Genomic DNA, 13883 nt, shown 5'->3' with positions numbered 1-13883 from the left:
ATATTTGGCATTGATCAATCGGAGTATTATATTTGGTGGTGATCACTCGGAGTATTATATTTGGTAGTGATCACTCGGAGTATTATATTTGGTGGTGATCACTCGGAGTATTATATTTGGTGGTGATCACTCGGAGTATTATATTTGGTGGTGATCACTCGGAGTATTATATTTGGTGGTGATCACTCGGAGTATTATATTTGGTGGTGATCACTCGGAGTATTATATTTGGTGGTGATCACTCGGAGTAATATATTTGGTAGTGATCAATCGGAGTATTATATTTGGTGGTGATCACTCGGAGTATATATTTGGTAGTGATCACTCGGAGTAATATATTTGGTAGTGATCACTCGGAGTATTATATTTGGTTGTGATCATGTGGAGTGTTATATTTGGAGGTGATCACTCGCAGTATTATATTTGGTGGTGATCACTCGGAGTATTATATTTGGTGGTGATCACTCGGAGTATTATATTTGGTGGTGATCACTCGGAGTAATATATTTGGTAGTGATCACTCGGAGTATATATTTGGTAGTGATCACACGGATTATTAGCTTTGGTAGTGATCACTCGGAGTATGATATTTGGTGGTGATCACTCGGAGTATTATATTTGGTGATGATCACTCGGATTTTATATTTGGTGGTGATCACTCGGAGTATTATATTTGGTGGTGATCACTCGGAGTATTATATTTGGTGGTGATCACTCGGAGTATTATATTTGGTGTGATCACTCGGAGAATTATATTTGGTGGTGATCACTCGGAGTAATATATTTGGTAGTGATCAATCGGAGTATTATATTTGGTGGTGATCACTCGGAGTATATATTTGGTAGTGATCACTCGGAGTAATATATTTGGTAGTGATCACTCGGAGTATATATTTGGTAGTGATCACTCGGAGTAATATATTTGGTAGTGATCACTCGGAGTAATATATTTGGTAGTGATCACTCGCAGTATTATATTTGGTAGTGATCACTCGGAGTATTATATTTGGTTGTGATCACTCGGAGTGTTATATTTGGTGGTGATCACTCGCAGTATTATATTTGGCATTGATCAATCGGAGTATTATATTTGGTGGTGATCACTCGGAGTATATATTTGGTAGTGATCACTCGGAGTATTATATTTGGTTGTGATCACTCGGAGTGTTAAATTTGGTGGTGATCACTCGCAGTATTATATTTGGCATTGATCAATCGGAGTATTATATTTGGTGGTGATCACTCGGAGTATTATATTTGGTGGTGATCACTCGGAGTATTATATTTGGTGGTGATCAGTCGGAGTATTATATTTGGTGGTGATCACTCGGAGTATTATATTTGGTGGTGATCACTCGGAGTATATATTTGGTAGTGATCACTCGGATTATTAGCTTTGGTAGTGATCACTCGGAGTATTATATTTGGTGGTGATCACTCGGAGTATTATATTTGGTGGTGATCACTCGGAGTATTATATTTGGTGGTGATCACTCGGAGTATTATATTTGGTGGTGATCACTCGGAGTATTATATTTGGTGGTGATCACTCGGAGTATTATATTTGGTAATGATCAATCGGAGTATTATATTTGGTGGTGATCACTCGGAGTATATATTTGGTAGTGATCACTCGGAGTAATATATTTGGTAGTGATCACTCGGAGTATTATATTTGGTTGTGATCACTCGGAGTGTTATATTTGGTGGTGATCACTCGCAGTATTATATTTGGCATTGATCAATCGGAGTATTATATTTGGTGGTGATCACTCGGAGTATATATTTGGTAGTGATCACTCGGATTATTATCTTTGGTAGTGATCACTCGGAGTATTATATTTGGTAGTGATCACTCGGAGTGTTATATTTGGTGGTGATCACTCGCAGTATTATATTTGGCATTGATCAATCGGAGTATTATATTTGGTGGTGATCACTCGGAGTATATATTTGGTAGTGATCACTCGGATTATTAGCTTTAGTAGTGATCACTCAGAGTATTATATTTGGTGGTGATCACTCGGAGTATTATATTTGGTGGTGATCACTCGGAGTATTATATTTGGTGGTGATCACTCGGAGTATTATATTTGGTGGTGATCACTCGGAGTATTATATTTGGTGGTGATCACTCGGAGTATTATATTTGGTGGTGATCACTCGGAGTATTATATTTGGTAGTGATCAATCGGAGTATTATATTTGGTGGTGATCACTCGGAGTATTATATTTGGTGGTGATCACTCGGAGTATTATATTTGGTGGTGATCACTCGGAGTATTATATTTGGTGGTGATCACTCGGAGTATTATATTTGGTGGTGATCACTCGGAGTATTATATTTGGTGGTGATCACTCGGAGTATTATATTTGGTGGTGATCACTCGGAGTATTATATTTGGTGGTGATCACTCGGAGTATTATATTTGGTGGTGATCACTCGGAGTATTATTTTTGGTGGTGATCACTCGGAGTAATATATTTGGTAGTGATCAATCGGAGTATTATATTTGGTGGTGATCACTCGGAGTATATATTTGGTAGTGATCACTCGGAGTAATATATTTGGTAGTGATCACTCGGAGTATTATATTTGGTTGTGATCACGCGGAGTGTTATATTTGGTGGTGATCACTCGCAGTATTATATTTGGCATTGATCAATCGGAGTATTATATTTGGTGGTGATCACTCGGAGTATATATTTGGTCGTGATCACTCGGATTATTAGCTTTGGTAGTGATCACTCGGAGTATTATATTTGGTGGTGATCACTCGGAGTATTATATTTGGTGGTGATCACTCGGAGTATTATATTTGGTGGTGATCACTCGGAGTATTATATTTGGTGGTGATCACTCGGAGTATTATATTTGGTGGTGATCACTCGGAGTATTATATTTGGTGGTGATCACTCGGAGTTTTATATTTGGTGGTGATCACTCGGAGTAATATATTTGGTAGTGATCAATCGGAGTATTATATTTGGTGGTGATCACTCGGAGTATATATTTGATAGTGATCACTCGGAGTAATATATTTGGTAGTGATCACTCGCAGTATTATATTTGGTAGTGATCACTCGGAGTATTATATTTGGTTGTGATCACTCGGAGTGTTATATTTGGTGGTGATCACTCGCAGTATTATATTTGGCATTGATCAATCGGAGTATTATATTTGGTGGTGATCACTCGGAGTATATATTTGGTAGTGATCACTCGGAGTATTATATTTGGTTGTGATCACTCGGAGTGTTATATTTGGTGGTGATCACTCGCAGTATTATATTTGGCATTGATCAATCGGAGTATTATATTTGGTGGTGATCACTCGGAGTATTATATTTGGTGGTGATCACTCGGAGTATTATATTTGGTGGTGATCAGTCGGAGTATTATATTTGGTGGTGATCACTCGGAGTATTATATTTGGTGGTGATCACTCGGAGTATATATTTGGTAGTGATCACTCGGATTATTAGCTTTGGTAGTGATCACTCGGAGTATTATATTTGGTGGTGATCACTCAGAGTATTATATTTGGTGGTGATCACTCGGAGTATTATATTTGGTGGTGATCACTCGGAGTATTATATTTGGTGGTGATCACTCGGAGTATTATATTTGGTGGTGATCACTCGGAGTATTATATTTGGTGGTGATCACTCGGAGTAATATATTTGGTAGTGATCAATCGGAGTATTATATTTGGTGGTGATCACTCGGAGTATATATTTGGTAGTGATCACTCGGAGTAATATATTTGGTAGTGATCACTCGGAGTATATATTTGGTAGTGATCACTCGGATTATTAGCTTTGGTAGTGATCACTCGGAGTATTATATTTGGTGGTGATCACTCGGAGTATTATATTTGGTGATGATCACTCGGAGTATTATATTTGGTGGTGATCACTCAGAGTGTTATATTTGGTGGTGATCACTCGCAGTATTATATTTGGCATTGATCAATCGGAGTATTATATTTGGTGGTGATCACTCGGAGTATATATTTGGTAGTGATCACTCGGATTATTATCTTTGGTAGTGATCACTCGGAGTATTATATTTGGTAGTGATCACTCGGAGTGTTATATTTGGTGGTGATCACTCGCAGTATTATATTTGGCATTGATCAATCGGAGTATTATATTTGGTGGTGATCACTCGGAGTATTATATTTGGTAGTGATCACTCGGAGTATTATATTTGGTGGTGATCACTCGGAGTATTATATTTGGTGGTGATCACTCGGAGTATTATATTTGGTGGTGATCACTCGGAGTATTATATTTGGTGGTGATCACTCGGAGTATTATATTTGGTGGTGATCACTCGGAGTATATATTTGGTAGTGATCACTCGGATTATTAGCTTTGGTAGTGATCACTCGGAGTATTATATTTGGTGGTGATCACTCGGAGTATTATATTTGGTGGTGATCACTCGGAGTATTATATTTGGTGGTGATCACTCGGAGTATTATATTTGGTGGTGATCACTCGGAGTATTATATTTGGTGGTGATCACTCGGAGTAATATATTTGGTAGTGATCAATCGGAGTATTATATTTGGTGGTGATCACTCGGAGTATATATTTGGTAGTGATCACTCGGAGTAATATATTTGGTAGTGATCACTCGGAGTATATATTTGGTAGTGATCACTCGGATTATTAGCTTTGGTAGTGATCACTCGGAGTATTATATTTGGTGGTGATCACTCGGAGTATTATATTTGGTGGTGATCACTCGGAGTATTATATTTGGTGGTGATCACTCGGAGTAATATATTTGGTAGTGATCACTCGGAGTATATATTTGGTAGTGATCACACGGATTATTAGCTTTGGTAGTGATCACTCGGAGTATGATATTTGGTGGTGATCACTCGGAGTATTATATTTGGTGATGATCACTCGGAGTATTATATTTGGTGGTGATCACTCGGAGTATTATATTTGGTGGTGATCACTCGGAGTATTATATTTGGTGGTGATCACTCGGAGTATTATATTTGGTGTGATCACTCGGAGAATTATATTTGGTGGTGATCACTCGGAGTAATATATTTGGTAGTGATCAATCGGAGTATTATATTTGGTGGTGATCACTCGGAGTATATATTTGGTAGTGATCACTCGGAGTAATATATTTGGTAGTGATCACTCGGAGTATATATTTGGTAGTGATCACTCGGAGTAATATATTTGGTAGTGATCACTCGGAGTAATATATTTGGTAGTGATCACTCGCAGTATTATATTTGGTAGTGATCACTCGGAGTATTATATTTGGTTGTGATCACTCGGAGTGTTATATTTGGTGGTGATCACTCGCAGTATTATATTTGGCATTGATCAATCGGAGTATTATATTTGGTGGTGATCACTCGGAGTATATATTTGGTAGTGATCACTCGGAGTATTATATTTGGTTGTGATCACTCGGAGTGTTAAATTTGGTGGTGATCACTCGCAGTATTATATTTGGCATTGATCAATCGGAGTATTATATTTGGTGGTGATCACTCGGAGTATTATATTTGGTGGTGATCACTCGGAGTATTATATTTGGTGGTGATCAGTCGGAGTATTATATTTGGTGGTGATCACTCGGAGTATTATATTTGGTGGTGATCACTCGGAGTATATATTTGGTAGTGATCACTCGGATTATTAGCTTTGGTAGTGATCACTCGGAGTATTATATTTGGTGGTGATCACTCGGAGTATTATATTTGGTGGTGATCACTCGGAGTATTATATTTGGTGGTGATCACTCGGAGTATTATATTTGGTGGTGATCACTCGGAGTATTATATTTGGTGGTGATCACTCGGAGTATTATATTTGGTAATGATCAATCGGAGTATTATATTTGGTGGTGATCACTCGGAGTATATATTTGGTAGTGATCACTCGGAGTAATATATTTGGTAGTGATCACTCGGAGTATTATATTTGGTTGTGATCACTCGGAGTGTTATATTTGGTGGTGATCACTCGCAGTATTATATTTGGCATTGATCAATCGGAGTATTATATTTGGTGGTGATCACTCGGAGTATATATTTGGTAGTGATCACTCGGATTATTATCTTTGGTAGTGATCACTCGGAGTATTATATTTGGTAGTGATCACTCGGAGTGTTATATTTGGTGGTGATCACTCGCAGTATTATATTTGGCATTGATCAATCGGAGTATTATATTTGGTGGTGATCACTCGGAGTATATATTTGGTAGTGATCACTCGGATTATTAGCTTTGGTAGTGATCACTCAGAGTATTATATTTGGTGGTGATCACTCGGAGTATTATATTTGGTGGTGATCACTCGGAGTATTATATTTGGTGGTGATCACTCGGAGTATTATATTTGGTGGTGATCACTCGGAGTATTATATTTGGTGGTGATCACTCGGAGTATTATATTTGGTGGTGATCACTCGGAGTATTATATTTGGTAGTGATCAATCGGAGTATTATATTTGGTGGTGATCACTCGGAGTATTATATTTGGTGGTGATCACTCGGAGTATTATATTTGGTGGTGATCACTCGGAGTATTATATTTGGTGGTGATCACTCGGAGTATTATATTTGGTGGTGATCACTCGGAGTATTATATTTGGTGGTGATCACTCGGAGTATTATATTTGGTGGTGATCACTCGGAGTATTATATTTGGTGGTGATCACTCGGAGTATTATATTTGGTGGTGATCACTCGGAGTATTATATTTGGTGGTGATCACTCGGAGTAATATATTTGGTAGTGATCAATCGGAGTATTATATTTGGTGGTGATCACTCGGAGTATATATTTGGTAGTGATCACTCGGAGTAATATATTTGGTAGTGATCACTCGGAGTATTATATTTGGTTGTGATCACGCGGAGTGTTATATTTGGTGGTGATCACTCGCAGTATTATATTTGGCATTGATCAATCGGAGTATTATATTTGGTGGTGATCACTCGGAGTATATATTTGGTCGTGATCACTCGGATTATTAGCTTTGGTAGTGATCACTCGGAGTATTATATTTGGTGGTGATCACTCGGAGTATTATATTTGGTGGTGATCACTCGGAGTATTATATTTGGTGGTGATCACTCGGAGTATTATATTTGGTGGTGATCACTCGGAGTATTATATTTGGTGGTGATCACTCGGAGTATTATATTTGGTGGTGATCACTCGGAGTATTATATTTGGTGGTGATCACTCGGAGTATTATATTTGGTGGTGATCACTCGGAGTATTATATTTGGTGGTGATCACTCGGAGTATTATATTTGGTGGTGATCACTCGGAGTATTATATTTGGTGGTGATCACTCGGAGTTTTATATTTGGTGGTGATCACTCGGAGTAATATATTTGGTAGTGATCAATCGGAGTATTATATTTGGTGGTGATCACTCGGAGTATATATTTGATAGTGATCACTCGGAGTAATATATTTGGTAGTGATCACTCGCAGTATTATATTTGGTAGTGATCACTCGGAGTATTATATTTGGTTGTGATCACTCGGAGTGTTATATTTGGTGGTGATCACTCGCAGTATTATATTTGGCATTGATCAATCGGAGTATTATATTTGGTGGTGATCACTCGGAGTATATATTTGGTAGTGATCACTCGGAGTATTATATTTGGTTGTGATCACTCGGAGTGTTATATTTGGTGGTGATCACTCGCAGTATTATATTTGGCATTGATCAATCGGAGTATTATATTTGGTGGTGATCACTCGGAGTATTATATTTGGTGGTGATCACTCGGAGTATTATATTTGGTGGTGATCAGTCGGAGTATTATATTTGGTGGTGATCACTCGGAGTATTATATTTGGTGGTGATCACTCGGAGTATATATTTGGTAGTGATCACTCGGATTATTAGCTTTGGTAGTGATCACTCGGAGTATTATATTTGGTGGTGATCACTCAGAGTATTATATTTGGTGGTGATCACTCGGAGTATTATATTTGGTGGTGATCACTCGGAGTATTATATTTGGTGGTGATCACTCGGAGTATTATATTTGGTGGTGATCACTCGGAGTATTATATTTGGTGGTGATCACTCGGAGTATTATATTTGGTGGTGATCACTCGGAGTATTATATTTGGTGGTGATCACTCGGAGTATTATATTTGGTGGTGATCACTCGGAGTTTTATATTTGGTGGTGATCACTCGGAGTAATATATTTGGTAGTGATCAATCGGAGTATTATATTTGGTGGTGATCACTCGGAGTATATATTTGATAGTGATCACTCGGAGTAATATATTTGGTAGTGATCACTCGCAGTATTATATTTGGTAGTGATCACTCGGAGTATTATATTTGGTTGTGATCACTCGGAGTGTTATATTTGGTGGTGATCACTCGCAGTATTATATTTGGCATTGATCAATCGGAGTATTATATTTGGTGGTGATCACTCGGAGTATATATTTGGTAGTGATCACTCGGAGTATTATATTTGGTTGTGATCACTCGGAGTGTTATATTTGGTGGTGATCACTCGCAGTATTATATTTGGCATTGATCAATCGGAGTATTATATTTGGTGGTGATCACTCGGAGTATTATATTTGGTGGTGATCACTCGGAGTATTATATTTGGTGGTGATCAGTCGGAGTATTATATTTGGTGGTGATCACTCGGAGTATTATATTTGGTGGTGATCACTCGGAGTATATATTTGGTAGTGATCACTCGGATTATTAGCTTTGGTAGTGATCACTCGGAGTATTATATTTGGTGGTGATCACTCAGAGTATTATATTTGGTGGTGATCACTCGGAGTATTATATTTGGTGGTGATCACTCGGAGTATTATATTTGGTGGTGATCACTCGGAGTATTATATTTGGTGGTGATCACTCGGAGTATTATATTTGGTGGTGATCACTCGGAGTAATATATTTGGTAGTGATCAATCGGAGTATTATATTTGGTGGTGATCACTCGGAGTATATATTTGGTAGTGATCACTCGGAGTAATATATTTGGTAGTGATCACTCGGAGTATATATTTGGTAGTGATCACTCGGATTATTAGCTTTGGTAGTGATCACTCGGAGTATTATATTTGGTGGTGATCACTCGGAGTATTATATTTGGTGATGATCACTCGGAGTATTATATTTGGTGGTGATCACTCAGAGTGTTATATTTGGTGGTGATCACTCGCAGTATTATATTTGGCATTGATCAATCGGAGTATTATATTTGGTGGTGATCACTCGGAGTATATATTTGGTAGTGATCACTCGGATTATTATCTTTGGTAGTGATCACTCGGAGTATTATATTTGGTAGTGATCACTCGGAGTGTTATATTTGGTGGTGATCACTCGCAGTATTATATTTGGCATTGATCAATCGGAGTATTATATTTGGTGGTGATCACTCGGAGTATTATATTTGGTAGTGATCACTCGGAGTATTATATTTGGTGGTGATCACTCGGAGTATTATATTTGGTGGTGATCACTCGGAGTATTATATTTGGTGGTGATCACTCGGAGTATTATATTTGGTGGTGATCACTCGGAGTATTATATTTGGTGGTGATCACTCGGAGTATATATTTGGTAGTGATCACTCGGATTATTAGCTTTGGTAGTGATCACTCGGAGTATTATATTTGGTGGTGATCACTCGGAGTATTATATTTGGTGGTGATCACTCGGAGTATTATATTTGGTGGTGATCACTCGGAGTATTCTATTTGGTGGTGATCACTCGGAGTATTATATTTGGTGGTGATCACTCGGAGTATTATATTTGGTGGTGATCACTCGGAGTATTATATTTGGTGGTGATCACTCGGAGTATTATATTTGGTGGTGATCACTCGGAGTATTATATTTGGTGGTGATCACTCGGAGTAATATATTTGGTAGTGATCAATCGGAGTATTATATTTGGTGGTGATCACTCGGAGTATATATTTGGTAGTGATCACTCGGAGTAATATATTTGGTAGTGATCACTCGGAGTATATATTTGGTAGTGATCACTCGGATTATTAGCTTTGGTAGTGATCACTCGGAGTATTATATTTGGTGGTGATCACTCGGAGTATTATATTTGGTGATGATCACTCGGAGTATTATATTTGGTGGTGATCACTCGGAGTATTATATTTGGTGGTGATCACTCGGAGTATTATATTTGGTGGTGATCACTCGGAGTATTATATTTGGTGTGATCACTCGGAGTATTATATTTGGTGGTGATCACTCGGAGTAATATATTTGGTAGTGATCAATCGGAGTATTATATTTGGTGGTGATCACTCGGAGTATATATTTGGTAGTGATCACTCGGAGTAATATATTTGGTAGTGATCACTCGGAGTATTATATTTGGTTGTGATCACTCGGAGTGTTATATTTGGTGGTGATCACTCGCAGTATTATATTTGGCATTGATCAATCGGAGTATTATATTTGGCGGTGATCACTCGGAGTATATATTTGGTAGTGATCACTCGGATTATTAGCTTTGGTAGTGATCACTCGGAGTATTATATTTGGTGGTGATCACTCGGAGTATTATATTTGGTGGTGATCACTCGGAGTATTATATTTGGTGGTGATCACTCGGAGTATTATATTTGGTGGTGATCACTCGGAGTATTATATTTGGTGGTGATCACTCGGAGTATTATATTTGGTGGTGATCACTCGGAGTATTATATTTGGTGGTGATCACTCGGAGTATTATATTTGGTGGTGATCACTCGGAGTATTATATTTGGTGGTGATCACTCGGAGTAATATATTTGGTAGTGATCAATCGGAGTATTATATTTGGTGGTGATCACTCGGAGTATATATTTGGTAGTGATCACTCGGAGTAATATATTTGGTAGTGATCACTCGGAGTATATATTTGGTAGTGATCACATGGATTATTAGCTTTGGTAGTGATCACTCGGAGTATGATATTTGGTGGTGATCACTCGGAGTATTATATTTGGTGATGATCACTCGGAGTATTATATTTGGTGGTGATCACTCGGAGTATTATATTTGGTGGTGATCACTCGGAGTATTATATTTGGTGGTGATCACTCGGAGTATTATATTTGGTGTGATCACTCGGAGAATTATATTTGGTGGTGATCACTCGGAGTAATATATTTGGTACTGATCAATCGGAGTATTATATTTGGTGGTGATCACTCGGAGTATATATTTGGTAGTGATCACTCGGAGTAATATATTTGGTAGTGATCACTCGGAGTATTATATTTGGTTGTCATCACTCGGAGTGTTATATTTGGTGGTGATCACTCGCAGTATTATATTTGGCATTGATCAATCGGAGTATTATATTTGGTGGTGATCACTCGGAGTATATATTTGGTAGTGATCATTCGGATTATTAGCTTTGGTAGTGATCACTCGGAGTATTATATTTGGTGGTGATCACTCGGAGTATTATATTTGGTGGTGATCACTCGGAGTATTATATTTGGTGGTGATCACTCGGAGTATTATATTTGGTGGTGATCACTCGGAGTATTATATTTGGTGGTGATCACTCGGAGTATTATATTTGGTGGTGATCACTCGGAGTATTATATTTGGTGGTGATCACTCGGAGTATTATATTTGGTGGTGATCACTCGGAGTATTATATTTGGTGGTGATCACTCGGAGTATTATATTTGGTAGTGATCACTCGGATTATTAGCTTTGGTAGTGATCACTCGGAGTATTATATTTGGTGGTGATCACTCGGAGTATTATATTTGGTGGTGATCACTCGGAGTATTATATTTGGTGGTGATCACTCGGAGTATTATATTTGGTGGTGATCACTCGGAGTATTATATTTGGTGGTGATCACTCGGAGTATTATATTTGGTAATGATCAATCGGAGTATTATATTTGGTGGTGATCACTCGGAGTATATATTTGGTAGTGATCACTCGGAGTAATATATTTGGTAGTGATCACTCGGAGTATTATATTTGGTTGTGATCACTCGGAGTGTTATATTTGGTGGTGATCACTCGCAGTATTATATTTGGCATTGATCAATCGGAGTATTATATTTGGTGGTGATCACTCGGAGTATATATTTGGTAGTGATCACTCGGATTATTATCTTTGGTAGTGATCACTCGGAGTATTATATTTGGTAGTGATCACTCGGAGTGTTATATTTGGTGGTGATCACTCGCAGTATTATATTTGGCATTGATCAATCGGAGTATTATATTTGGTGGTGATCACTCGGAGTATATATTTGGTAGTGATCACTCGGATTATTAGCTTTGGTAGTGATCACTCAGAGTATTATATTTGGTGGTGATCACTCGGAGTATTATATTTGGTGGTGATCACTCGGAGTATTATATTTGGTGGTGATCACTCGGAGTATTATATTTGGTGGTGATCACTCGGAGTATTATATTAGGTGGTGATCACTCGGAGTATTATATTTGGTTGTGATCACGCGGAGTGTTATATTTGGTGGTGATCACTCGCAGTATTATATTTGGCATTGATCAATCGGAGTATTATATTTGGTGGTGATCACTCGGAGTATATATTTGGTCGTGATCACTCGGATTATTAGCTTTGGTAGTGATCACTCGGAGTATTATATTTGGTGGTGATCACTCGGAGTATTATATTTGGTGGTGATCACTCGGAGTATTATATTTGGTGGTGATCACTCGGAGTATTATATTTGGTGGTGATCACTCGGAGTATTATATTTGGTGGTGATCACTCGGAGTATTATATTTGGTGGTGATCACTCGGAGTTTTATATTTGGTGGTGATCACTCGGAGTAATATATTTGGTAGTGATCAATCGGAGTATTATATTTGGTGGTGATCACTCGGAGTATATATTTGATAGTGATCACTCGGAGTAATATATTTGGTAGTGATCACTCGCAGTATTATATTTGGTAGTGATCACTCGGAGTATTATATTTGGTTGTGATCACTCGGAGTGTTATATTTGGTGGTGATCACTCGCAGTATTATATTTGGCATTGATCAATCGGAGTATTATATTTGGTGGTGATCACTCGGAGTATATATTTGGTAGTGATCACTCGGAGTATTATATTTGGTTGTGATCACTCGGAGTGTTATATTTGGTGGTGATCACTCGCAGTATTATATTTGGCATTGATCAATCGGAGTATTATATTTGGTGGTGATCACTCGGAGTATTATATTTGGTGGTGATCACTCGGAGTATTATATTTGGTGGTGATCAGTCGGAGTATTATATTTGGTGGTGATCACTCGGAGTATTATATTTGGTGGTGATCACTCGGAGTATTATATTTGGTGGTGATCACTCGGAGTATTATATTTGGTGGTGATCACTCGGAGTATTATATTTGGTGGTGATCACTCGGAGTATTATATTTGGTGGTGATCACTCGGAGTAATATATTTGGTAGTGATCAATCGGAGTATTATATTTGGTGGTGATCACTCGGAGTATATATTTGGTAGTGATCACTCGGAGTAATATATTTGGTAGTGATCACTCGGAGTATATATTTGGTAGTGATCACTCGGATTATTAGCTTTGGTAGTGATCACTCGGAGTATTATATTTGGTGGTGATCACTCGGAGTATTATATTTGGTGATGATCACTCGGAGTATTATATTTGGTGGTGATCACTCGGAGTGTTATATTTGGTGGTGATCACTCGCAGTATTATATTTGGCATTGATCAATCGGAGTATTATATTTGGTGGTGATCACTCGGAGTATATATTTGGTAGTGATCACTCGGATTATTATCTTTGGTAGTGATCACTCGGAGTATTATATTTGGTAGTGATCACTCGGAGTGTTA

The sequence above is a fragment of the Myxine glutinosa genome, chromosome 10, assembly GCF_964187855.1.
Source record: "Myxine glutinosa chromosome 10, kmMyxGlut1.1, whole genome shotgun sequence".
NCBI classification, from domain to species: domain Eukaryota; kingdom Metazoa; phylum Chordata; class Myxini; order Myxiniformes; family Myxinidae; genus Myxine; species Myxine glutinosa.
This window is presented reverse-complemented; position numbering follows the sequence as displayed.